Source organism: Fukomys damarensis, unplaced genomic scaffold, assembly GCF_012274545.1.
Source record: "Fukomys damarensis isolate Sample0158 unplaced genomic scaffold, DMR_v1.0_HiC HiC_scaffold_4, whole genome shotgun sequence".
Classification (NCBI taxonomy): domain Eukaryota; kingdom Metazoa; phylum Chordata; class Mammalia; order Rodentia; family Bathyergidae; genus Fukomys; species Fukomys damarensis.
This window is the reverse complement of record NW_022900916.1, coordinates 12,296,049-12,322,893: the sequence shown is the minus strand read 5'-3', so window position 1 is coordinate 12,322,893 and position 26,845 is coordinate 12,296,049. Positions and strand designations below refer to the sequence as shown.

The 26,845-nt window shown below is 38.3% G+C and overlaps 1 protein-coding gene across 42 annotated transcripts in view; it reads left to right on the top strand.

Moving 5' to 3' along the window:
- The first annotated feature begins 7,900 nt into the window (after window positions 1–7,900).
- Nrcam (neuronal cell adhesion molecule) overlaps window positions 7,901–26,845 on the top strand; it is a 195,662-nt gene continuing 176,717 nt past the window's right edge. For 41 of the 42 annotated variants that reach the window (XM_033756885.1, XM_010614022.3, XM_033756840.1 and 38 more), the window contains exons 1-2: window positions 7,901–8,024; window positions 19,048–19,130. The gene's annotated coding sequence lies outside the window, so the exon portion shown is untranslated. The remainder of the gene's footprint in view (window positions 8,025–19,047; window positions 19,131–26,845) is intronic. The other variant, XM_010614001.3, reaches the window with a different exon arrangement.

Genomic DNA, 26,845 nt, shown 5'->3' with positions numbered 1-26,845 from the left:
GGGAAAAGGTGAGAATTAAGTGGGAACTTGTGCTGGTTCTTCTGAGCTGGCACCTGGCCTGAAATCCTCTCAGTTCAATTGGACACTCATTCAGTTGACATGAATGGAACTATGTAGCTGAACAACATTCTATGTATCAAATTGCACAACAGTTTTACCAGGTGTTTTTCAACTAGTGCAAGTAAAATAGTGCATCTTTATAAAATGATATAAAAATTCACCCACATGGAATAACATTGACATTCAAAATTAAGGCATCATTTAAGTGGACTTTTAAAAATATGGTGGAGTATTATACAAACACTAAGTGATTTTATGAAATATTTAATGAGTTGGGGAACTTGTTCATTGTGAAAAGAGCAGTTTGCTATATGAGTATGATGAAGGATACCATTTCTATTTTGAGAAAAAAGGCATACACAGAACATTAAAAACTATAAAATAAAAAAGATATTAAATAAAAGGATGCACAGACATGTAATCACATAGGCAAAGTAAGAGACTTGGAAGACATACACCAAAACACTAACAATTGTTATTTCCAGTGATGGAAGAAAACATTTAAATTTCTTTTAAAATTTATTTGTGTACTTTTCATATTTTAGAAAATGAAAACACTTTCTAAAATCAGAAATAGTAAGTTATTAAAAATCAGCTGTAAAAATTCCTCCAAGGAAAAATAAAACCCTGTCTAAAACAAGTTCAGTCAAACTGATGGAAGACTATAAAAATCATTAACATTCTAGCTTCGAACTAGTGTGTATTACCCAGTAGTCATTCACTAAGTGTTTCTGGAGAGATTTGCATAAATGACTGGAGCTAAGCAAAATAAACAAACCCCTGCTCAAGTTGGAATTAGTTCAGTTGCTTTTTTTCAGTCATCAAAGTAAATTTGTTTTGTTTATTCTATTAAACTCAAGTTTGAGGCTGCAAGGCGTCTGTATTACAGTTGAAGTGTGTTGGCATTTCATTTCATTTTGACTGACTCCAACTGTTTTTTTAGTAAGAAGACTGGGCAACATGCAAATAAGCAGGTTTCTACATATGGACTGTTGTATTAGTTCTTGCCTGTTTGAGAAGAGTTCAGAACTGAATAATATTCTCTGCAACGTAGAAGACAATATGAGTAGGATCCATGGATCCTTATCACCTTGCAGGAGTTTATGTTTTTGTGATGAATTTGACAATACAGTAGGAACTTCTGTATCCTTGTGTGTGTTCCTTCCTCCTATCCCCCTGCACTAAGCTTTAGCTAAGTTCACCGTTTTTGCCAACTTGCAGCTTCATTCTGTTTCTCCTCATTGAATCTGCCTTCTCAGTGTACAAAAGCGCCTCACTCTCTTCTGGCCTAAAATCACTTTTCATCTCGGATGCTCCCTAGAGTTACCATTCTATGCCTCCCCTTTTTTCCATTGCCAGTATCTCCATGAGATTGTCAGTATTTTGGCTGGAGGGACTTTCTCCCTCCTTTCTACCACCCAAGCACTGTGTGTTTCACTTTTTACATGTCAGTCCCTTACCTTTCTCTGGAGCTAGGCAGACCTGTTTCTTTCTTTACACTATTCTCCATCTACCTCTGAATTTCTAGGAACACAGCAGTCTCTATGGGGACTTTTGAGACCTGAGGGCATCTATTAATTTAACAGTATGGAACAATTTGCAAAGGCTGCTGGCTTTTTCGTGGAACACATTTCCACCAAATGTCCTGTGGAATTTTTTTTTTAACACATACCTCTCATTTAAAGTTAACACAGCCTTTCTAATCTTAACCACAGATTTCTTTCATCTAGTGGCTTTCCCTCCTTATAAAATTTTTGTGTGTTTTTGCTGGTTGAATTGCTTCAGCAAAAATAAAAGGCCATGCCTTAGCACCCAATCAAACAGATCCATCCCCACATACCATCTGACTGGGATGTTGCTAGACTTGACTATTCCTCAGTATGTCCATGTATAAAATCATTGTAATAACAACCTTGTGGGATTATTGTGAAGATGAAAAGAAGTATTGTTTGGGAACCCCTAGCTCTGTATCTGGGCCATGGTGGTCCCTCAGGATTCTGGAGTGCTTCCTTTCTTCCTGGCATCTTCCTTTGACACCTTCAGGAAGTTGCACTAAGGTGTGAAGGCCCAAGGAGCCAGCAAGTTTGTGAGCCTCCAGCTGGTATCCCAGCAAACTGCCAAATCACAGATCTTTATGAGCTGGGCGTTCCTTTTTACATCACAGACCACAAATGTAAGGCCATAAATGCCAAGAGTCTATCTCTCTTCTTTCAGATCAACCAGGATAATCTGTCCAGAGACTTTAAATAACAGAATATATACATAGCAAGTATTAAAGCAGCAGACATTATTCATAGGCTGCAAACTCTGTGCCCCCAAGTCACCCACATATCCGGACACAGCAGAGGGTAAAGGGAAGAACAGCATTTCCTTCTTTTCTTGGAATTGCCATCTTTTCTCATCTCTGATGCCAATGTCTTCTCATAGGATTTACAAGAGAAGAAAAGTCTCACTGTTCTAGAATTGCCAGGGAACGTTCCAAACCTTGCTTATCCTTCTTCCTAGCAACAGATCCAACAACTTCCTCCACATTTCTTCCGGGTGGCATGGCTTTCATGGAGTTTATCACTTTCTGCCACCCATTAGCTGTACAACCTTAGACCATTAGCCTTCTAATACTTCTTTGCTTCAGCTTTCTTATATATTAGATGAATATAGTAAAACTACCCATATCATAAGGTTATTGCCACTTGGATTCAGCATATCATAAAGTAAATGCCAGCTGGATTCAGCAGTATCCAGAATGGTGTAAGCATGCAGTATGTTGCCATGTAAGCATTTACCTGGGTCAGGGGAAATAATGTGGACTAAGAATCACAAATTATATAGAGTCCTGGCTTTACCACTTACTAAATATGATGAATCATTGAAACTTATTTTTTAAAATTTGTAAAATGCTAGAAAAACATTTAGTTTTCAGTATTGATATCACCTCTGTGGAAAGTAAATTCCAAAGCTCTGTTGAACATAAAATGATATTATTATCTGATCTCTGTTTTTGAGGAGAAGCTGCTGAGTCTTAGTTGTCTTTGCATTTCTTATGTCTTGTAGCACTTTATCTTTAGCGAGTCTACAACAGCAATTGTTGAATGAATGAACAATTTAATAATTCAACATGGCTGAGAAAAAAAAGCAGGTCGAGAAAGCTTCTGCATGATCGATGGAGATGGTGTGAAATCCTGCATATGATGCATGTGTTTTTAATCAGATCCTGCTGAAGCTCTCTAGTTTTACTTTATGTGGAGTCAGGTTGGAGCTTGCAGTTAGCATCAAGGATGGGCTGGGTTGCTCTGGACAGGCACACTGACCATCTGAGAAACAGCGGTTTAATAGCCCAACAATGATGGAGAAAAGAAAACTCAGAAAATCAGACACAAAAACTTTAAAAGCTTTTCAGTATGGGCCTTTTTACTGTAATGGGAGAGCCCATGAGGCTTACTGAGCAAAGAATTAGACAAAGCAGTTGAGATCTTCTTTGGAAAACAATTTCACTTCGGTAGGGATACACCAGATAACCTAAAATGACAGATTCTGCTAATTTCCGTGATTGCCTCAGGGAAGGTTGAAGCAAACTTGGCTCTGTTTTTACAATATGTTTCTGAAACATAACTTCTTGGTCTAATGCACAGGTAATTACTCAAACTACAAAGTTCATGTTACTAATTATCTCAGCTATGGCTTCATTTTCTCTACTGCTACCGAAACCTAATTCTTTTGGATTTTGCAGTTTCCGATCAGTAAGTGCCAAAACATTTTTTTCCAGAAAATGAAATGCTTGGTCATGTCACTTATGTAGCTTTTGTATCATTAGAATGATTTGCAATCAATTTGGAGTATTGCTAATTATTAATGTTTAATAATGACCAAGACTCTAAAATAAATTTATTTTTATCAAAAATTTGTTTTTTCATGTAGAGGTACAAATTCCCAAAAATGAATGTAACTATACTGTATCCCTAAAATGTACCAATAAACTCAATTAAAGCTGAAAAAAAATTTTGTTTTTAAGCATCTTTATTCTCTTGTACTGTGTATGATATTCTAGATGGTATGCTCATGTAATTTGTAGATGAGGTGAAAGTGAAAGGCATAACAAGTATTTTGTAAGGCCAGAGGTGGGAAGTCAAAAGGTTTTGGCAGGTTGTAATAATGGACCCAAAATAAAAGAAAGTGAACTTTTTTTTTTTTCTTTTGGTTTTTTGAAACAGGGTCTCACTATGTAGTTAAGGCTGACCTGGAACTCATTATGTAGCCCAGGCTGGTCTCAAACTCACAGCAATCCTCCTGCCTCAGCCTCCCAAGTGCTGGGATTACAGGCATGCGCCACCATGCCTGGCAAGAAAGTGAACTATTAATGAGGTAGAAAAAAGCCTACTCTTAGTGTGAGAGGTAACCTCAAGGACCCAATATTTTCTTCTTTTTTTAAAAAAAATTCTATTAGTACATGTTTGCCGTGCATAATGAATATATTCATCGTGGGGAGTTGGTACATATACATACTGCATCTTAGTCCTCTTTATCTCCCCTTCTTCTCTCTTCCCTCCCCTCTCTCTCCATCCCTCGATCCCCTTCCCACCTTCACAAGGTCTGCTTACTTGTTTTCTATCATCTATCTTTTATTTTGCTCTTTATATTATTTATACTTTGGGCTTCTCACATAACAGAAACCATGTGATATAAATATCACACCTTTTGTGTCTGACTCCTTTCACTTAGCATTACGGTCTCAAGGCATATCCATTTGACATGCTAGGAAGTGCTCTACTGCTAATTTACAGCCTCAGATATTTGTTTTCTGTTTTATTTTATTTTTAGTTATGGTCTTGTGAAGTTGCTGAGGCCATCCTTAAGCTTGCACTTCTCTTGTGTGGGGCAGAAACTTGAGTAAAGCTACCTCATGGGTCATCCAGCTGCCTCTGAGGTGCTCATCTCTGATCCAGTCGTTGACCACCTCTGCTAAAACAACAGCTCTCATCTCTGTTTTTGAGTAGTGGACTGTGGAGAATTTACATTAGGATTTGAATGTACATATGGCTCTGAGGGCCATTCATTGAAACTAAAGAATGACAAGTACTGGGAGAGAGCTTCGATTCCATATGAAATTCCGTAAGCACAGAAAGGGCCATAGGCAGATAGATGATTGGATTCAGTGATCTACCAGGCTTCTTCCACCTCCAAGATTGTGCTTTTTTTTTTTTGTACCAGTGATAGAACCCGGGACCTTGCGCTTGCAAGGCAGGCAGTAGAACCACTGAGCTAAATCCCTGGCCTAATTGTGCTTTTATTTGTTTTACCACTCATTGTTTTCCTAGAGGTGTATGAAAGCCATCTTTTTATATTATTATTAAAATGAGCCATGAAGATAATTCTGACATGGTATAATTAGGATATGTCTACGGTGTCAGAGGAATGCCTTTCATTAATTAGCTTTTTAAATAAAATATATTTCATATGTGAAATATTTGTACATTAGATTTTATTATAGCCAATAAAATGTTATTCAAAGAAAGCAAATAATTAACATAATGCAAATGTAATGGAGCAGCAGACTGTAACAGGAACAATTCTTTAAGATGATTGAAGCTGAGTGCAATAATATTCGGAAGAATATTTCCAAATCAATTGTAAATGATATTCTAGGGACTTCAGTTGGTTTTTACAGATGACCTGAGTCAGTGATGACTTGTCTGATAGCTAGCTGTCTGACCTAAATGCTCCGAAACGGTATAATTAAATCTTAGTATTTAACCTCTGCTAATTGGGAAGTGTGTGTGAAGCGGAAAATGAAAATCATTCCATGAAGTGTTGACCCTCTGTCAAACATCAGAAATTAGTTATTTACCCAGAGAAAATCCAAAAAGCACAGTGAGACTCTGAATTCTTTCACTTCCACTTTTCAAGGTGAGAATGTGTTGATAAAAAGATAACCAAATAGAGGGCAGGGTAGAGTGGCTTTGCTTTCAGCCTGCTGGGTAGCTGTGTTTCCAAGATGAAATACATGATCGGGGAGACTAGCTTTGTTTAAACCTAGGACCATCATTTTGGAGATAAGATTAATCTGTCTTGGCCTCAGTTTCTTCATTTATAAAGTGGGGATCATAATAGTACCTGGGTCAGAGAGTGCTTTATGTTTTTGGTACCAGGCCTTCATATTTAGCTACAATCCAACATTTATTTATTTATTTTTATTTTGAGAACAGGTCTTGCTGAACTGCCCAGGATGGGCTTGAACTTGTAATCCTCTTGCTTTAGCCTCCCAGAATGCGGGGATAATAGACACCACACACCTGCTCGGAGAGTTCTTTTGAGGATTAAAGCACTTCTTAGAACACTAACTCATACAGAATGATCAGTAATTTAGCTTACTTCCCCCAGTGACATTACCTTTATTGTTCTATAGGCGGTGGGGACCCTGAGATTGTGCTCTTCTCCGCCCAGAGAGCCAAGAGCACCATCAGCCAAGACCATCATCACCAGCGGTGATGTGGCTCTGTGTCCTGATTCTGTCCTTTCTGGCTGAAACAGATTGGACTGACCCCAGCTCCTGACGTGGTTTTGTTCTCCCCAGACTGGACTCTTTCCTGCTCTTGCTGCTTTGCTTGAACTTTGCCTGCATGACTGTACCTCTACACCCTCAATTTCCTCCTCCAAAAAACTTGGGAACTATTTTACAAGGTTTTTATAATTTTGAACACTATTAATTTAACTTGTATCTACTTCATTATAATTCTTTAAATTTTGAGGCAAGGTCTCACTAAGCCTGGTTTGAACTTGCAATCTTCCTGCCTCATCCTCCCAAGTGCCAAGATTAAATTGTATTTGTCTTACAACAAATGAGTTATCAAGTGCTAGAAGTTTAGAGAAGACAGAAGGTTGGAGGAGAACATCTTCCCTGACTTTTGAAAAATTACTGATGCTTGAGTGCCATCCTACCTGAGATTCTGTTATACATGACCATGGATTTATTCGTCTTGGATGAGAGCCAGCCATCAATATTTTTAAAAGCTCTGCCCATGCTGCTAATGCACAGAGTTGAGGCATGCTTATCAAGCTCAAGGTCATACAGTTGTAGAGGCAGGTGTAGAACACCACCTTCTGCACTTACTGCAGACTGACCTTAAGTTCTGGTTTTACAGAGTTTTTTCCTGCACAATCCTTTCTGTGATTGTACCCTTTCTTATCAAAGTAAGTTATTAAATAAATGCACTCTTCTCTTGTTGGCTTCTGTTTAAAGTTTCATTTTATGCAGTTCTACCTTAACCTTATGCTTTTTCCCTACACTGGTTTGTTCAGCAAGCCCTTTATTCCCAGATGCCTTCTTTTCTTGCTGCCTTCAAAGCCACCTGTATAATGTAATTGCGTTGCTGAGTTCCTCTCTGACATCGTCAACCCTGATCAAATACTAAGTTCTTCATTGTTTGTTCTTTCAGCCTGTATTAGATTTTTTCCAGATAGGGCCTTGTGTTGATGTGATTGTAAAACATGGTGTATTCCCATGAAGTATTAGAGTAGAATAAGATCAAGTGACTTTTTTTTCTTTTTGATTAATGCACATGGTTGTTTCCTATTATTTAGGGATAATACAGTCTTCTCTCCTACGCTGAAATGTAATTGGAATTATGTTACCTTTTTTCATTAACTGTTGCCTGCAAATTGCATAAAGTTTCTTAGGCTTATTGATGTCCTTAAGTACAATAACATTTGGTTAAAATTAATCAGAATTTCATTTAAATTCCTCTTGTCAATTTTAGCAGGATAGGAAAAGGGAACATCAGTTTAATCACATTAGCTATACCACAACAATTTACCCTGTTATAAATGTTTTTCTTTTCCTTTTCAGGAATCTTTGTAATAGTTTACCCTTGGCTACTGAAGTCTTTGACCAAAGCTGCTTTCAGCCCAAGGGCTGCCTCAGAAACTAGGGAAACATTTGAGAGGCTCTCAGCCCAGTGGACCCTCTGAAGGTGAGATTGAATTCATTCTCTCCTTGTCTTTAGAAAAAGTCTAATGTGGCTTCCAAAAAGGGAACAGGTTACTAAAAATTCTCTATAAACAATTGAGAATTTTTCTTTCTGGGGAGAATTTTTTTGGCAGTTATGAAGGAAATCAGTTGAATATTTTGACCAAACAGGAATTTATTTGAAGTGGAGCTTTGATCTATGACTTATTCGAACACACACACACACCCTTAAAAGATCAGTGACTTTCCAAGAAAGTTCTTATTTATTTAGGGTCCCTGTCAACCTCAGTATCTGCCTTAACCTGCCTTCTAGGATTGCTTTATGAGTCACATAATATAATTTCAAACACTTTCTAAACCATGAAGTATTATTTGCATAAGTTAAAAAAAAAACTCAGTTACTATGGTATTATTTCCCCAATATTTATAACCCTCAAAAATATTCTCTACCTCCAATGTATTTTCCCCATTCAGTCATTTTCAGTTCAGTTTAATTAATTTTACTAGGCTCTCCAGAAGCAAAGGCAGTAAGTCCTTCTCTTCAAGAAATATTTGCAAATGCAAAAGACAGACCTATAAGCAGATCTAACTCCAGTATGATAGAAGTTTATTGAGAGTACGTGCAAGGATGGCAACAGTGTTTAATGCAACCTGGGACTGGAGGACTGTGTGTCTTACAGCAGGCTTCCTGGAGGAAGTAGACCCTGAAATGACTCTTGAAAGATGATTGGAAATCAGGCAGGTGGGGCCAGGGATTTAACTCAGTGGATCCGCTGCCTGCCTTATAAGCACAGGTTTGAAGTTCAATCATGGTACCAAAAAAATAAAAAGAAAGGTAGGTGAAGAGCAGGGCAGGGTGGAGCCAGGCATTGCAGACAGGAACAGTGGGATGGATATGAAACCTACATGTGAAAGTAGCAAGTTGTTCCAGGTTGTTGAACCCTATACTCATGTTGGGGGTGAGTGGGAGCAGGAAGCACTGAGGCACGTGAATCCGGAAGTCACTGGGATTTTAGTTGTGTTGCACTGGAGTGAGCAGTAAATGAAGGTAACAAGATTGAAAGAAGAGAAGAGGTGCTTGATACTGTTCCAGGGAACAGATAGAATGGCTAGAATTTGGGTAGAAACAGTGTGGAACACAGTGAGGGAAATTTGAGGGAGCTAGAATATGCTGGATTTAGGAGTTGATGGAAAGTGAGGAAATGTTAGGACTTGGGATGCTTTGGCTTCTGACTGGGGTGACTGATAATGTCATTAGATTTAGGAGAGAAGCAGATTTATTTGCAGGGAGGGAAGGACTTTGAGGTTTATATGGGACTCTAGTTATGAGAAATATCCACCAGGCAACTGGAAATATAACGTGGAGGTAAGGAGAGAAACCAGGGCTAGAAATACTGACTTGGAAGTTATAGACTATGTAGGTCCTCTTGCTGCCGCTGTGATAAAATATCTGAGAAAGTCAACTAATAAGGAGAAAAGACTTATATTAGCTCAAGATTTCAGTCCCTGGATGCTTGGCCTTGTTACTTTTGTGGAGTGGGAGAAACAACATAGTAGAGAGCAAAGCCACTTGCCTCCTGGTGGCCTGGAAGTAAAGAGGAAAGAAGGGCTGTGCTCCACCAGGCCCTTGTCCTAGGGTTCCATCACCTCCGTTCCCTGCAGCCTGGCCTCCAGACCTTTAGCATGTGAGACTTTGGGGAACGTTTGAGATACCAGACATAACACAGGCAATAACTAGAAATATTTTGTAAAATATAAATTTGATTTTGTACTTACACCTTCATTATTGTTTGTTCATATACTTAAAGACACAATCTGACACATTTATCAATTTCCACTGTAACATTATTTGTTGTTTCATTTATGTCTGTAGTTATTGATCTGTTTTCTTGGCATAGTAAATTAGGATGGATTCCAAGGACAAACGTGGTGACTTTTTCAAGTTTGATAAAATATAATTTAAAACAGTATTTAATAAATAGTATAAACTCTAATATTTTGGAGAGTCAAACACCAGTGCTGTTTTCCATTTTATTTACATTTATAGAAATTAGTTAAGAAAGGTGCTTTGCTTTCCACAATGCAGCTCTTTCTCTGTAGTAATCCTGTTTCTTGTCCATTGCTCTCTTTCCTTGCCTTGAAGAGTAGTTAAGCATTGCTTATGGAAGACTGAGCAGGGTCTTGCATTCTTTAGCAGGCTTGTGCCAGCCCCTCCTCCCACTGAGTGGTCCCCACCTCCACCCAGACCATGGTAAGGAGGTCCATGTAACAGAGGCTGCACTGTTGAGAGCCGCACCATCCAAGCTGGACTTTGGAAATTCAGTACTCAGAGGCTTCTTTGAGGGAATACCATGGGTAAAAATTTTAAATTCAAATAATACTCACAATAGTGCTATTTTGAGTGGATTTTGTTTGATTACTGTGGTCTTAATTAGTTTAATGACTTTTTTCTTTAAGACTTTTGGGAAAGTTACAGAATCTTCCCATTTTACTCTTTATATCTACTTCATTAGTATCTTTCCATGAACATTAAAGATTAAACTATCACTTTCACTTTTTGTAGAAAAGAAAATTAATTTGAAGCAAAATTAACTTACACCTAGAACCAGATCCCCAATCTCTTGAAACTCTGGCCTTTCCACTGTATCATTGTTTTTTTCTCATTCCAAATCTTTATTGCACTATGAAGTTATCTTTGTGTCTTAAAATAGGAAATTGAGTTAAGTAAACCAGTTTACACTGATGGCATTTGCTTTGCTTAATTACTCTAAATTCACCAAACCAAGTAAAACCAGATTTTACTTTTATACTTGAGCATTTGATTAATGCTTTTTTAAAAAAATAAGTTTTAACATGGATTTTGGTTTTGGTGTCGTTTATTTCTGTATAATGGTTCCACCATTGTACTGAAAGATTAGAAGAGGTCAAACCACCTCTAAAAATCCAGTTAAAAAAAAAAACTCACCAGTGATTTCAAAACCAACACTTTTAAGCAGATATTTCTGACTTGGTCAGTTACGTGGCAGTCTGCTGTGGATTTTATGTATAGAAAATGAATTTATGGGAATGCTGAGCTGATGTAACTTAGAATGATGGCATATGCACTCAAGTGGTAGGTGGTCTCGAAGACAGTGAATCCTTCTCTACAATTCACAGAATGGTCAGTCTTTGCTGTGAAACCAGTGGGCTGCAAGTCATCAGGGAGCGTGTACAAAACATGATTCACTCATCCCTAAGGCTACTAGAAACAAAAGGAGTTTCCACTCTTATGTGCAAGAGGCCAAGGAATATCCAACCCCAATCCCACCTTTTTGCCTCCCTGTCTCTGTTTCCTTCTGTCTTACTGGTATTCTTGGGGTAATGGAGACATACTAATGCAGTGTCTCCTAAACCCAAGACCTTTGATGGTTTTGGTTCTGGAACTGGCAATGGAAACAGCATGTTATAGACAAGGGATGAGAGCTGGTTGGAGACACACTGCTTGGCAAGTGCTACAGCTTTGCTGTCTGCCCTGCTTGGCTACTCTGGGCAGACCAGCAGTGTGAACAAGGTGAACAGGTAAGGAAACTATTGCATTCTGTGAACACAAGATGGTATGATGAGAATATGAAAGGGGAATTCAGCTTTCTCCACTGTTGCCTGGCCTGGTGGTGGTGTCTACCCTGGTAGTATCCTTGGTGGGTGCAGTGAGGTATAGGATACAACAGCATTAGGTGGCAGCTTTCTACTTCAGGTACTGTTATGCAAACAAGGCAGTATGTTAAGTTTTTGTTAACTTTGGAGTTGCCACTTAGAAGCATTTAATTTGAAATATAATTTAAGAATGCCCTTATACTCTGTGGTCAGAGCACAGAACTCTGCAAGAGGGGGTTGGGTGGGAAGACTTCTATTGGAATATGGAAACCATGAATAAGTTTCCAGGGTGACACTTGGTTGTGCAGTATTCCTGCAGACTCCAATCATATTTAGCTGTAAAATCTGTTACCTTATGCCCTTCTTTAGTGGGATTTTTAAAAGAAAGAGGTGAGGAAATGCTGAGCCACCAACTTTTGGTACAAGTTCAGTCCCACCATAGAGGTCATAGACTTCACATCAGCAATTTGTGGGCCGTTTGGTGGAGGACAATGACAGCGGATATTTAATCAGATAATGCTCTGCTGAAGTTGAATTTTTGCTCTCCGCCGCCTTTTGTTGTTTGGGTACTTTGGAAATTATTCTTGATTCAGGTTTATTGTTAACTTTTGAACCCTAGCTATTTCATTAATACCTTGCTGCTCATGTTAAAATGAAAATGGTAACTGGAGGATTGATTTTTGCATTAGTTGATAGCATAGCAAGCCAGCATAATATGAATTAATGACTCTTCACATTTTTCCATGTTATAATCTGGGTTCATTATCCCCTGGGGATTTATCTCAAATTCATGCCCTAATAAACCATTCTTGCTAGTTGTTGACGTTTTGGCATTTTAGATAGCTACATAATGGGGAAATAGATAACAATAAGTAATAAATATTTTTATCTTAAATCTTAAAAATTTTTTGATTGTTCTCATTAAAAAATGGAAAAATACAATAGAAAGTTCACAATCAATAGTTAAAGTATTAGTGCTATTTGTTTTAGACAAAAACTATACTGAAGCAATTATATCTTTTAATATGGTTTGGAAAATGATATCTGTAAGGAAATATTGAGGATTAAAAGACAATTGAAGATACAGAACCACTAACAGGTTTTGTTCACCCAATGAAATACTTTTTCATTTAGAAGACAGCTAGATTATTATTCATACAACTACTCAGAAATGGCTATCCTTTTTGCTATTAGGGTTTTCCTGTTTTATTTAGAATCATGTTAGTGCAGTGTTGTGTTGACATAGAGAATGTGAGACGGAAAAGAGAGAGAGACACAGAGGCAAGGAAAGGGGACTGAAAGTGGAGAGAGGTATTCCTTGTGCTCCACACATAGATCAGAGCAGTACCTGAAGTTCTTCCCTCTTTCCAGTTTTATGTCTTTGTTTTCTTTGGCATTAAAGCACCACAATCTGTTGCTTACCAGCCCTTAAGCAGGTGCCCTGAACCATGTTCTTGGCTGACTCACTGCAGTAGAGTTATGATGTGCCACCCAGATCCTTCACCCTTCCTCGACAGAAGCGTCTTTCCCTGGCTTCTGGGGGTGTTGAAAGCTGAGAGCTCACAGCTGAGTCCCTCCTTTTACAGACTATCCTCAGCCTTCTGCTAAAGAGAGCTGCCTCACCCACAGCTGTGCCATATGCCCCAGGAGAGCAAGTATTCCACAGAAGCCTTTCCCTGGCTCAGGACTGGAAGGATCTGCTGAGGCTTTTGTTGTGACTACACCACTGCCCAGGCTCTTCCACTACGTTGTCCTGCTTTGCACACTCCCCCACAAGTGTGGAGCCCATGAGCCTTCACCAGTAAAATTTATGCACAGAAATTCTCATCTCACGGTCTGGTTCCAGGCAGTCCTGGCCTGCAGCAGTCACCATACCTACACTTTGCAGTGCATGCATGTATGTGTATGTGATTATGTGTCTTTGTAGCATGCTTGAATCATAATCAAGATTTATGACAATGTAATCCTGGACCTTCTTGTGAAAAATAGGGGTAGTAATATATACCTCTTAAAGTTGTTGATAGCAAAAGTATTCAGTGCCTAGTACAGTAGAAATATTCATTACGTTATTGCTGTTACTATAATTACTAGCAATTGCTTATAAATACTCCACAAATACTGCCCTAATTTTAACCAATTGGTCATAATACAGAACACATTTTAATGTTATTTTTACTATAATATTTAGTAGAGTATGGAGGTTAATAAAAGATGCATCACCCACAGTTTTAAGTAATTCTTCTGTAGTTTTAGTCCATTTTAATAAAATATATGGAGAGATTAGGCTGAGTCCCAAAGGGAACCTAAAATAACTGAAGAAATGAAAAGGAAGTCCTAGGTGTAGAAATTAATGGTTTAAGAAAAGCAAGGCATAACTTGCCTCCTATGTTTTTGTGAGGAGGCTATCAAGCAATTTGCTCATAGAGGATGGAGTAAGAGGAAATGGGCATCCATCAAAGGAGGAAGACAGTTGGGTCTGTGTAGAAGGTACTCTTCTGCTTTGAAAATAAGACGCTGGAAGGAACTTGTGATATATACATTTCTAAAAGTCTTTGGGAGGTAGGAAAAGAGAAAAAGGAAGGAAGAAGGAAGGAAAAAAAAGAAAGGAGAAGAAGGAGAGAGGGATGAGAAAGGAAAAGAGGGAGGGAGGGAAGGAAGGAAATCCTTCAGTCCTGTGTGAGGTGTTTCCCAGAGAATCTAATGAAAACTCTAAACTCTGTGATTTCAGACATGATTCTTCATAAAAACTCAAAAATATTTTTTGAAATACTGTTATCCACATTCATTTCCTCTAAACTCAATTTTTTATACCACCTCTGTGCTTTGTTTTGTTTTGTACCGGGGATTGAACTCAGGTCTTTGCGCTTGCAAGGCAGGCCACCAAACCGCTGAGCTAAATCCCCAGCCCTCTGTGTCTTAATATACCTTGCATGTACTTTTCTAAAAATCTAGAAACACTTTGTTTGCATTTAAAAATTTAATAATATCATAGTTTTCATTTTTATTGTTGTCATCTCTTTATATTCTGCATAAAAAGAAATTAAAACCTATCATCTTGAGCCATTTATTATACTCAATGGAAATTCTTTCTTGACTTAGATACCATTATTAAAATATAGACAAGTATTACCATGAAGGGCTTTGGAATGAAACTAGGAACTCTGGAACTTTTTTTTCTCAGACAGGGTCTCCCTATGTAGTTCATGCTGGGCTTGAACTCATGTAGCCCGGGTTGGCCTTGAACTTGTTGCAATCCTCTTGCCTCAGCCTCTCAAGTGCTGGGGGTTATAGGCATGCCCCACCACAACAGGATAAAACTCTGGAATTTTAGAGAAGAAATTACTTTTCAATCCATTAATTTCTTAGAGATAAGATTGAAGGATGGATATATAACTAAGTTTTTATCTTTTTTTTGTACTGGGAATTGAACATGGGTCCTTGAGCTTGCAAGGCAGGTTACCGAACTGCTGAGCTAAATCCCCGGTCCTTTTTAAAATTTTATTTTATTTATTTATTTTTTTGAGTAACTAAGTTTTTAGAGTAAATGTTCTTTTAAGACATTAGTGTCAGAAGATAGGAAAAAGCCATGGAGAAGTTTCTAAATTACTAATTGGCAAACTAATAAATTGAAATAGGAAGAAAAGGGCTAAAGGTGTAGGGGAAGTGGGAAGGGTAGGAGAAAGGAAGTAAGGGACAAGAAAGAATATGAGAAAAGGAAAAAATGGAAACAAAGTCTTTGTAAATAGGGGAGGGTGGATGGCAGGGGAATGGGGAAAACATGAGAACCAAGACCTGTCATGTGGAGGTACAAGATCCCAATGATGAATGTAACTACTGTATACCTAAAATGTACCAATAAACTCTATACATATTAAAAAAATAAATTACTAGTAAGCATATTGGATTTTGGGGTTTCTCCCTGGCATGTCTTGTCCAGTAGTAGCAAGCAGAGACAGCCTAATGTAGACAAAAGAGCCCTGGCCTGGAAGCTGGGGCCTAGCTCTGGTTCTGTTGCAGCAGCCACAAGTGACTGTTCTTCCCTTTTCGCTCATGTATGTCCAGATTTCCTTTGCATGTCTATGCCTGCTTCCTAATGTAGATGATGCCACAGTACAGTGACCTCCTTCCAAGGGGACTGAGCTGACAGCAGGTTCACGCCTGCCAGTGCAGTCTGGGGCCCCATCACACCCAGACCTAAAACAGCTCTGCTTTCGCGTTAGCCCACTCTTATCGTAGATATACAGACAGACACATTTTGTTTAAGATTTCGCTTGATTAAATGAGTTCACTGCTCAAAAATGAAGTTTTAAAGGTAATTCTTACAGATCCCAGAGCTTTCTTTTTTTTCCAATCCGTTCTGTGAGATACTCGATTTCATTCTTTCTGTTACTGCCAAGCTAAAATTCTTCAAGTGGCTGAGTATCTCAAGCAGGAGGAACATGTTCTTTACCCAGGTCTTGCATGACTCCTTCCTCATTATCAAGCTGGCCTGTCACATAGGTGAAGCAGACCTACGAGTTCTAGCCCATAAAATTACCTTGCTCAGGGTACCGAGCACAGCACTCAACATTGTGCATATCACAAGTTACTCAGTGATTTGAGTTTCAAGTTTCCCCTCTGGGATTTTGCCCGGCATTGTCTGTTCCTTCTGTTATGCTACCTAAGCCATTCTCTTCTTCTTGAGCGCACTTCAAAGCACAAGCTTCTCCACAAAACTTTCCATGGTTTTCCAGTCCGGATTGTTCCCTCCCATCCCTAGCGCTCCCTCATGTGGCTGGGCATCTGTTGTGGTCTACCTGCCACTTTCCCCATTGACAGCAGACTTGGGGGCTGTGACTGCTCCCTGGGGCATCAGAGAGCAAGCCCTACAGCAGTCACACTGACCCCTGACCCCCTCAAGAAATACAGGTGCTTGAGTCACCCCCAAATGGACATTTTCACTATAATATGTGCGTTAGCACAGGAAGGTAATTGTCTTTTGGGAAATAAATTTTGGCCACATGGATGGAAATAAAAGTGATTTGTCCCTTATATTCCTTAAATAGTAACACACTGGAGTGCAAAGCACTTGCCTCAGACCAGGTGATACAGGTTTTAAGACTGGTTCTGCCTCCCATTTTTGGTCCTCCATCGACTTGTTTACCTTGTGTGTTTTTAATGATGGTGATGACACTGCAGTTCTTGTTTATTTGGGCCTCACGATGGCATGTTGCTTAATTTCAGCCTTGCATTTGCTTAGTATGGGTCAAATAAGAAAACTGGGCTTTGGGGTTATGCTCCAAATCCTAATATGATAAGCCAGCGGCACAAACTCAGATCACCCGGCCCTTATGTTAGTGTGCAACACCCAACTTCCTTCTACCCACTCTCCACCTGCACCCGGCCATCACTGGGGATCTCAGGTCCCTCTCTAGACCCCCTGAATCAGATATGCATGTTAACAAGAGGGCCTAGGATTCATATGTACTTTAAAGTTGGAGAAATGCTCTCCTTTCCTTTCTGAGGTACGAACATGACATGTTTTATATTTTTACTCCTATCATCTCTTCACATCTCTCCTGTCAAATCTCCTTTTCCTTTGAAGAGATCTCTAGCAGATCTGATGGATTTTTAGCTACTTTCAGGTTTTGAAAAGTTAAAATACAGCAAAGTCACTTTTTCAAAACGTCAAACTCATATGGAAATAAAAGTTTCCTTTCCCTCAGCTAAACTTATGCCCTTCAACAATTATTTTTGCCTGTTCATTGACTTGTTCTTAAACCAAATGCCCCACTTCCAGCTCCCTGTTCTTAGTAGTATATCGTTATATCTTGATAATATATCATTTTCTAGAAGGAGTTTTTTGCCTCAGATTTCAGGGAAACTCAGAAGTAAAAACACACACCCCACATAAAACAATGAAGTAACTTATGTTCTATCTCATTCATTATATTTCACCAGATTATTGAACCAAGGGTGATGTGTGATCATCTTTGGCATAAAACAAAAGTATGAGACTGAACTTTACTAAAAAATATTTTTAAAGCTCTTGTTTTTATTTTTATTTAAATTTTGTTATCTTCTTTGGCTAAGAAACCAAGAGTTAGATCTGTTCTTTGGTAGCCAAATGACTGTCCTTGGAACTCCATTCAAGTGTGTGGGACTGTTTCAGTATTCTGGGATTTTTGTATCTCTGAGTCCATGAAATATATCACATCAAACTTCTGACTCTTTGTCTTCATCTCTGAGATGAAATTTTCATTTTAGCTCTCCTGCTGCCTCCTCTGTGTCTTGTTTGTTTTCACTTTTAATGTGAAAAGAAAAGGCAGCTTTTGTCTTTATTTTTGGTTAGCCATCTTCATAAATATTCATTAGCAATTTCTTTTTTCCACTGCTGTTTTGTAATTTGTTGTTTTAAAATGAAATCTGAAGTGAAAAATAACTCCTAGTTCTTGCTTCAATCTATTTGAATTATTAATCTTTATTTTGTATCCTGAACCAGACAAGGCTATTTTCCTAGGCTTCATCATTCTGAGAAGGTGCAGGCAGTGCATGTGTTTGTGTGTGTGTGTGTGTGTGTATGTGTGTGTGTGTGTGTTGTACAGGTGACTTGACTAGGTAGGATAGGAGTGGAGAGAACATTTCCAAAGCATCTGCAGGGACAAGTGCTAGGCACTACATCCACGTCTTACCTGATTTCACAACATCTTGGAAGCAAGTGTGATCATGAACATTTTCCAAGCTGGGAGCCAAGGCTTGGGGAAAGTTAGTGATTTGCTCTTAATTCATAAGCTCGTAAGCAGAGAGGGGGCAGGTGATGAGATGCCATTGGAAAATGGGTGTTTCACCATGCTCTTCTGCTAGTTATATAGAAGTTAGTAGTGGGTAACTTGGAGGTAATTTTCTTTGCAGAGTTGATATATTTCATTTTGATATATTAAGTTGTTAAGAACAATGACACTAAAACTTCAGCTTGCCATTCCCACTTATGTTCCCACTTATGTTTAGTTTATGCCTGAGGCTCTATACTGGGCACGTGCTGACTGCCAGCCAGGTGACTGACTCTGTCCCTGGAGATTGCTCTTTCGGTCAGTGTTTTCATCGCTGGGTAGTACTACCAACTCCACCATAATCTGCTTCTAAAGACTCTCCCTTTCAAAATAGCCCTGCTCTCTAGAAATGCACTTCTTTTCCTTCTTCTGGAAAGCAAAATAAGTGCCCTCTAATCCTGCAGGTTCGGCACCACACAATTAGCATTCTCCCTGCTCCCCTCCTGGGCTGCGGATGCTTCCAGCAGGAACCTCACACTGCTGTCTAAGGCCTGTTTTCTAAACTGCTAGTCAGGTGCTGATTTCTGTATTGTGAGTCTGTTTCTTGATTGTTGCCTGAAATTTCCCGTGTCTCTCCTTATTTAGTGTGGCAGCTGCAGACAGTGGATTCCCGATCCTTCTTCTCTGCCTTAGATAGCAGGGGGATTGTCCTGAAGCACCAGCCAAAAGTAAGTCTGCAGCCTCTTAAAAGTTTTGCTAAAATTTAAAGCACTATTTGCCCCTGGATACAAAGCAAAAGCCCTTTTGTGGAACCTAGAAACACTCATGGTTGTCTTTTATCTTTCAGGCAAGATGTAATTAGACATCCTCTGCAATTTATCAAGTGATTAGAATGTGTGATTTAAAAAAAAAAAGCTAAGGGCAAGAGTATTTTTAAATAGTATTGATCCCACCCCCCAGATATTAAAGTCATATGCGTTCATTGCAAACAATTTGGAAAATGAACAAAAATGTGATGAGAATTAAAATGACACAGGCAAAATGGTTGTTAGTTTTGTTCTCATTACACCAACACGTATACACAGATACACACTCATTTTTTTCCAAAATTTTGCAGTTTGATAACAGTCCTTGGAGTGTTAATTTTAAACATTTTTCTCCTTGGAAATTCTTTTTTTTTAATTTTTAAAATGGAATATTATGTATGTACAAAAAAGAGGAAGAATAGTCTGGTACTCAGGAGAATTTGCTTTGTCAACAGATTGCCTTGATTCTGGTCTTGGATCAGCAATTTGCGAAGCTGGGACCTAGGGCAAATTACTTGATCTTTCAGTGCCTAAGTTCCTCATATACAAATGCGATAAAATCATTACAGTTCATAGAGTTATTGGTAGAATTAAATAGAGTGTTAGATACTATGTTGAAAATGAATATAACGTATATGCAAGGTAAAGTTAAGAAGAACTACATCCAAGACATAGAAAATATATTATTTTGCCTTTTTTTTTTTTTTTTTTTTTTTTTTTTTTTTTTTTTTGAGGCAAGATCTCACTATGTAGTTCAGGCTGGCCTTGAGCTCACTATGTGGCCCAGACTGACCATGAACTTGCAGTGACCCTCCTGCCTCAACCCCCTGAGTGTGAGTGCTGGGATTACAGATGTGTGCCACCAACCCCAATAATTGTTTTGCCTCATTTTATTCCTTGATCATATTTCTTCTGTTCCTGTAGTTCTTAAATTGCCGTTTAAGGTTAAGTATTTTGAACTTCACATAATTAACATAGTAATTTTTACTTAACATCATGTTTGTCAGATATATTTGAGGTGAGTTTTTCAGTGCTAACAGCATTCTATTTGTGTATATATCATCATTTTGTATCCCTTTGGTTTTTAAAAAAATTTTGAATGATTATGAGAGATGCTACTCTGAACATTCTTGTACCTGTCTGTCTTGTTGCACGTGTCAAAGTTTGTCATGCTGTTCTTTTTGAAAGGCCCCTAAATGCGGGTGGTAGCATGAGTGCATCGTCAGCTTTACTAGATAGCAGTGAACTCTTCTTCGGAGTGTGCTGGCATACGTATGCTTATCTTGAGATGAGAGGCCTGTAGGTAATTTAATTTTTGCTTTTCTAGACAAGTATGTTGCTTCTTTTGTATTACTTTGAGATATTCTCTTAGATGTCTGTAGTTTACTTTACTATGTCTAGGTTTGTAGTATTTTTTATACATCTTTCTTGGTATGTGTTGTGGTTCCTACATCAATAAATGCATGCTTTGCATTAATTTTGGAAAAGTCTTAGCCATGACATCTTTGAACATTGTCTCATCCCCATCCTTTTGCCTCTCCTCAGTTCTAACTGGACTTATTTGGACTTTCTTGTTACATTTTCTATGACTTAGTGTATCTTTTATGTTTTACTTCTACTTATACTATAATGTAAGTGGTTTGTTCAGTTCTGATTTTATAATACTCTGTATCTGTAGGATATTTACCTCAGATATTGAGTATTTACATTTTTTTGCGAGGTGATTTTTACTTTCATTTTTTATTCTTTGAATTTGATTATCACTTTCATAGCATTCTTTGTGATTTAAAAATTATTTTAGTAAAATATACATAAAATAGAGTTTACCATCTTAAAGCTATTTTAAGCATAGAAGGTATGATAAATATATGGTGAATGTTTAAATTTTTAAAAACTATTACAATAAACAACATATGGCCATTCATCCTGTTAAAATATCCCGCCTCGCTGCACTTATCCCATCATTCTTGTGACTTTCTGAAGCCGTTCTGGAAGCCCTCTTTCATGAGTGTCTTGAGCTGCACTGTTGTAGCTGCCTCAGTGTCCTGAATTGATTGAACATGTTTAGTTTTCATTGTCATTTTGATTTTGGGGAAGAGCCAGAAGTTACACAATACCAGCTCCAGTGAATAAGGTGGATGAAAACACACTGCATTGTTTTTATGACCTTGCTTTTCCATTATGTGACAGCAGTATTCACTTTTTTTTTTAATGACACTGTAAGCACGCTCACAAAACAGGACTTCTGGAACTGCTTTAAAAGTGGCAAGAATGAGGAGATATATAAGTTTAAAGTGAGGGAGGGTATTTTGAGGAGTATTAATGCAATATATCTTACTATAATAAATTTTAAAAAATTTAAACATTCACTGTATGTTTTGATCACACCTTACATAGTTTAGTGTTAAGTCCATTTGCATCATTGTGTAGCCCATCTGCAGAACTCTTTAGCTTGTAAAACTGAGGTGTTACATCCATTTAACTCCCTCCTTCTTTGAGCACCTGACACAGTTCTATGATCAGTCCCCGTGAATCTTACTGCTCTGGGAACCTCTTCTTCATGGAGTCAAACAGTGTTTGTCTTTTTATGACTGGCTGTTTACACTTAGCATAATCAGGGCCCATCCATCTTGTAGCTTGTGCCAGAACTTCCTTCCTTTATAAAACTGAATAATATTCTATTGTATGTTCCTTTGTGATTCTTGTACCATATTTATTGTTTTAACCACTTCAGAGATAATAATTTTGCATTTGTATCTAATGATTTTAACATTTAAAGTCCCTGGGCATCTGGATCTGTTGTATTCTGTTGGTTTCCCTTCACGGTAATGTGTTCATCTAGGTGTTTGGAAATTTTATTTATGAGATCATGATAGACTGAATTTAGTATTGGGAAGTCCTGAGACCTACCCCAAAGAGGATTTTAATTTTCTCAATAATGAGCAATAACCAATTTTGGGATCTGTTAGCCTTTCAGAATGTCAGAATTTCTGGTGCGGCTGCACCTCTCATGGATCCTCAGGCTGTTTTCAGTATTTTCTCCAGAGGAAAGTCAGGCTTTCTTGTTTGCTGGTTTCAGCTTTTTTCGCTACCCCACTCTGTGGTAGTACCCCTTCCTTCTATTTTCTATTCCTCCTTCTTTTATCCCTCCTTTTTTACATTCCTCCTCCTTGTCCACCATACTGCTTTGTCTGTCTACTAGAGACTTTTCTCTTTGTCTGTGGAGTTCTGAAATTTCGTATTTTATTCATTCTAAAAAACCCAGGCATTCCTCCCCCAACCGCAACACCCCTGTATTAGAAATCAAGCTCAGGACTTTGTGCTTATGAGGCAGGCACAGCACCACTGAGCTAAATCCCTGGCCATCCCAGGCATTATTTCTTCACATATTGTTATTCCCTCACTGTTATCTCTTTCTGGAGTTCCTATTATATATGGAGTTCCTTTATTTTTATCCTTTATGACTCTTAACCCTTTTTCTTTTTAAATAGATTTCCATTAAATTATACTTGGCGGTAGCATTTTGGGCGATCTCTTTTTTGTTTGTTCTTTTTTTGTTTTTTGTTTGTTTTTGGTACCGGGGATCAAACTTGGGACCTTACGCTTGTGAGGCAGGCAGTGGCACCACTGAGCTAAATTCCCGGCCCTTTTTTTGTTTTGTTTTTTTTTTGAGACAGGGTCTTGCTGTGTAGTTCAGGGTGGCCTTGACCACCTCACTATGTATCCCAGGCTGGCATCGAATTCATGATGATCCTCCTGTCTCAGTTTGTTTTTTTTTTTTGGAGGGCGGGGGTCTCTTTTTTTGGTACTGGGGATCGAACTCAGGTCCTTACACTTGTGAGGCAGGCAGCAGAGCCACTGAGCTAAATCCCCAGCCCTTAATTGCTTTTTTATAAGCAGGTCTTTTATGTGTTGTCTAGAATCTTTAGGTGTGTAGTGAGGGTTCAGGATATGTTGTCTGTTGTACTGATAGGAAGGGAAATTCTGAGCATTTGAAATGCTGCCAGTTCTCAACAATATTGGAAACAGTATTGCTCTGGTGTTGGTAAGTAATGAGAGAGGAGACCCTGCCCTGGGCTGGACTGAGGACATTAATAGTCACATTCATCCAAGGGTTTCCTTTTCTTTGTTTGTTTGTTTTTGTTTGTTTTTTGAGACAGAGTCTATGTACTTCAGGTTGATCTTAAACTCACTATGTAGCCCAGACTGGTCTCAAACTCACAGCGATCCTCCTGCCTTTGGCCTCCAGGGGTGCACCACTGCGCATCTAGCTCAATGCAAGGGCTTTTCTAGTTTATTGAGTCTCTAGGAAAAGGGCTAAAGGCCATAACAATATTGTGAGACTCATGGGAATGCTTTACTTTCCAAGATATTATCTCCATTTCTTAATTTGGTCTTTCCCATTTTTAACTGCCACTATCTGTTCTCAAATTAGTAATTTCCCAAAGGAAATTCATTGAGTTCTCATTGAGGGTATTTATAACAAGGTTCACTGACACTTAGCTCTTACATCGTTTAATTATTCTTTTCCTATTTCTTACTGTTCACAAGACTGTAAACTGGCTTCCTAAGTGAAAGTACTATAGTTGTCCATGACTTGTTCAGTTTGCTAAGTGGCTTTGTCTTTTTTTTCTCCTCTCTCCCCTGCTATGAATATTCTGATGCTCCAATTTTATTTTGCTAATAAAATGTGCAAATATATTTCATTCCCTTTGTTTCTATCAAGATTGTTGTAGTCACTGTTTTTAGTGCCATTGACAGTGTTAATGAGAAAATCCGCAAACTTTCATTCATGAGATTCTGTAGCCATGTTATTTTGGAAAGAGTTACTCAAAGTAGCTTTTATGTAGCTGTTGACTTTTGTTAGGGTCTTCAACAGCATGCAGACAGAAATTGGGGTGATCTCACCAGCTTTCCCACACTGATCTCTTGCCTAATGAATTTATCTTTAACTTGGCTTTAACTAGGAGAGACATAGGAAAGGAGAATAACACAGACCTGGTTTACAGATGCTGCTGGTATATTGAGCTTCGAGAAGTTTTTAAGTAAGAGTAGAACAGGTAGCCAGCCTCTTCAGATATAGCTTGTTACACTCAACCTTTGAGATACTATCCCACATTCATCTTGTACATAATAAAACCAGCCTTGACTAACTTATAGGAAAGGCAATTTATTGGGACAAAGACAGCCCAGAACTTTAAGGATGGTTACAGGGCTGACTGGAACATGTGCAGGAACCTAAGACAATTGGTATCTTCTAGAATTTACAGGCTGGTCAGAGTGACAGAGATCAAATAGATGAACTCAGCCCTTTCATTCTCTTAGGAACTCTGCTCAAGATTTGAATCTCAGACAGGTATTTGTTTGATCAAGCTGGAGTCACCTTGCTGCTCTTTAGATGCAAAAAGTCAGAAAACTAGAGTCAGAGCCCTTTCAAATAATAGGTAATCTTGAAATACCTCCCAGAAAGAATTTTTGGGGAGCTTAGAAGCAAGGCATAGTTCTTCAGGTTCACTGTGTTCAGGTGCTAACGTATTTAAGGAAATACAGTTTAATAGTGAAACCAGATGAAAAGCAATAAGCAAATTTATTAGAGGATAGTAGAATAAGGAATCTATTAAACATAATGTTTTTATGGAGTTCACTAAATTTTATATTCTTGCTTTGACTGTGTATCAGATCAACGATAGGACTCGAGGGCCAGGGATGTAGCTCAGTGGTTTTGCTGCCTGCCTCACAAGTACAAGGTCCCCCAAGTTTGATCCCTGGTACCAACCAACCAACAAACAAAACCCCAGAACAACAACAAAATAGAGCTCAAGAAGGCTATATAGTTTGATTGAAAGTTTGAAATGTCTCTAGAGAATGCTTTTATAGCTGTGCCATTATTTATCTCTCGTCCCTTCTTTCTTGTAGGAAGAACTTGTGTTACAGTAGAGAAAAGCAGTGACTTAATGAGTATCTTCAAAATTAGGATCCTTTAATCAAGCCTTGTTTTGAGTAATTTAAACCTACAGAGGTCATACCATGAGGAAATGTGTTAACCTTAGCAGTAAACTTTCCACTTGAGTCATCATACAGAATGCCTTGATTCTTAGAAGTGTGACAAATACTCCCTTGCAGTGCTTTAAGAATTGGATATAAATTATTTTGGGGGAGAATAAAATGGTGCTTTAGGATGTACAGCTGTCCATTTATTCACTGATCCATTCAGCACTCAGGTGCTGAGCTTCTGTTGTTGTGTGGTATGTGAGACAGTGTAGTCATCATCATCAAGTAGCTGATGGTTGGCCAGGAATCCGCAATAGACAGTTGTGTGTATTGCTAGGCCTTAGTTAGAGTTGGAGGACTTGTGAGATTAAGTGGCCAGGCTTCTCTAGCTTTCTGATATTTTGTGTTATAGATAATATGTGCAATTCCTGGCCTCCATGCCTCTTCTTGGCCAGACTTTCAGTAAGTATTCTATATCTAAATTTGCAGAATTTGCATTCTGGATAATTAAAAAGGACAATACAAGAATCTCTTTCCTGCCTAAGAGTACAGCTGAGCAGAAACTCATGATTTATGCTGTTTTTGTAGCCCACAGACACCTCTTTGAACTCTTCATAACTGTTGATCATAACTTTATTCATACTGTTCTGTGCTCTGATTTCTACTTCTATTAAGGCACCTATTTACGTATCTTTTTGCTTGTGGGCTTATGTTGCATTGAGAGTAAGGGATTTATTTTATCTCTATAACTCCAGTGTTTAGTGAGGCATCACACACAGTTCAACAAATGTTTGTTGAATTTAAATGTCACTTGAGTCTGTGAAGTGGTATATGCTTGTAGTCCCAGCTACCTGGGAAGCTGACGTGGGAGGATCACTTGAGCCCGCGAGTTTGAGGCCAGCCTGGGTACAGTAGCAAGACCTGGTCTCAGAAAAGTTACTTTATAGTTTGGATTCATTGTCTTTCTACATATGTTTCATATCTACTCTACCTTGAGCAAACTCAGTTAGAAACAAACTTTATTAAGAGAGCACTCTGTAATAAATTAAAAGATATATATAATAAATTTAGGTGATTGTTGTTCTGTCTGAAAACTGATTACAATAATATGGTGGTATCTTCCTCTTACTCTAGATATTATAGCATTAAACATTGGGATACTTTGCTTGGAATCTCATGAGATGATAATTTGGTCATTGGAGTGATATGGAATACCAAACCATTTGCAAAATATGGAACATGCATGCTAGGTTTTGGTCAGCTCTCAGTTGCTCCTTATAACAATCTGGTGATAACTTTTAGTGAATGTGACTGAAGTTTCATTCAAACTAAATTATCTAAAAAAAGAAGTGATATCAAGCTTTTTTCCCCTTAGACCTGTTGACCATTTGTATGTTTTCCTTGGAGAAAGGTCCACCATTTCCCTTGGGCTTGTTCCACTGGGATTCTTTCTTCTAGCCTCAGAGACCTAGTCATTAATCATTGGGACTTTTTTACTCTTAACTGGTTCACTCTTCAAGAATAGCTTTTAAGTACTACATATTGGATTATGTGAATAAGATATTTTCCTTTTCTCTAATATGCACAGCAAATACTGGCTCTCTACTTTGCTTGAGAATGGTTATATAAAGCAGTTCCCTCTCCCC